This window comes from Merops nubicus, unplaced genomic scaffold (assembly GCF_000691845.1).
Source record: "Merops nubicus isolate BGI_N331 unplaced genomic scaffold, ASM69184v1 scaffold8664, whole genome shotgun sequence".
Classification (NCBI taxonomy): Eukaryota; Metazoa; Chordata; class Aves; order Coraciiformes; family Meropidae; genus Merops; species Merops nubicus.
The window spans coordinates 7,219-8,849 of NW_008604830.1; positions in this window are offsets into that span (position 1 = coordinate 7,219).

Here is a 1,631-nt window from a genome sequence, read left to right on the forward strand (position 1 = left end):
GTCCCTTTGGGAATGGCAGCCTTGGGTGAAGCACCCAGGCAGCAGCCAGCTGTGGTTTTTCCAAGTGCTGGACTGCCAGTGTCTCCAGCCCCCTGCAAAGGTGTCTGTAGGCTCTGTGATGTTTGGGATCCACCACTTTCCTACACATCAGATATTCTTCCCCTGCTTAGCAGCCCCTCTCTCCCAGTCTGTAGCAGTGCTTATGCTCCTCTTGCTGTGCTGGAATGCTGTGAATTTTTTGGTGCCCCAGCAAGGCTGGGTATCTGGAGGACCCAGGAGCCATTTCAGCACTGGCACTGGGTTGTGGTGTGTGAAACCAGGACTGAATGAGCCCCAGAGGCTGACTGGCCCTCATGGAAATGCAGGTTTGGCAGCAAAATGGCATCAGGGAGCCTGCTGGGCTGAGGATGTGATCTGCAGTAGCCAAGGTGATGTGTGGGGCAACCGTGGCATGCTCCCTAAAGAGGGGCTGGACCTGCCTGAGACCTGCTGAGCAGCACAACCCTCCCTCCTGGGGCTCTGCACAGCTCCCACAGGGGCTGAACTGATGCTCTGCCAGCTCATCTTCATCTCCCCCCTGATCTCAGTGCTCTCTGAGGTAATATCACAGGTCATCTGGCGTGTGCCATGCCACAGACTGCAGCTGGGTGAGGAGCAGAGCCTGGGTGAGCAGGTCTGGCAGGGAGGGGACAGCAGAGCAGCTTCTCGTGTCATTGTCTTCTTTCAGATCATTGTGGGGTTCAGTGAGGTCTGTGTGCTGCTGCAAGCTGTGTACTCCCCCTGGCTGTGTTCCTCTGTCTCCCAATATAACCAGTTCGAGTGCTGTGTGTAAAATAAAGAGTAAATAAAGATGATGCCCAATGTCCCCTGGAGGAGTTCGTTCTGTCTCAGAGCACTGGCTGCTCTGGGTACTGCTGCACCACAGCTCCTACCACTGTAAGGTAAAATCTCACCTCTCTCCTGGGTTTTAAAACACATTTTTGAAAGTCTCATGTTCGCTGCCATTCCCTGTTGGTGTGGCCTTCTCTCTGCTCCCCACACCTCTGCTGGCAGCCTCTGCCTCATCTTGAGGGGTTAAAAGGAGGGGAACAGTCCTAAGTTTCTGACAGGACTGAAGAAAACCAGGAGCTCTGGTTCATGGCAAGGAGATATTGTGCTAAGGGATAATCAGGTTTTGCCTGGAGGCAATGCTGGCTCTGGGTACAGAGATTTTATGTGAGCTGTTGTTGCTTTTGCTCACCTGTCATTTGATCTAACTGCTCTTAAAATGGAAGTGTTCCTAAACCTAGTGACAGTGCAAGTCCTGTCGTGAGCCATTCCCATGCTGCCTCTGCAGAAGAAATGAAGAGTTATTGGCAACAGCCTTCCTAATAATAATAATAAAAAAAAAGGATTTAATTTGGTATTTTACTTTACAGAGGGGGAAATGAATCTACCTGAAAGAACACTTCTCCCAGCACAGAACAGACCCTGTGTCAGCCCAGGCTGTACCTCAGGGGTATCTGGCACGGGCAGGGAGCACAGCAATGCCCTGCAAGCAGTGCTGGAGCTCTGGAGTCCGACTGGTTTGATCCTAAATTTCCTGTAGAGCCCACAGAGGCATCCTTAATATCCTCAGCCTTGGATCAAAT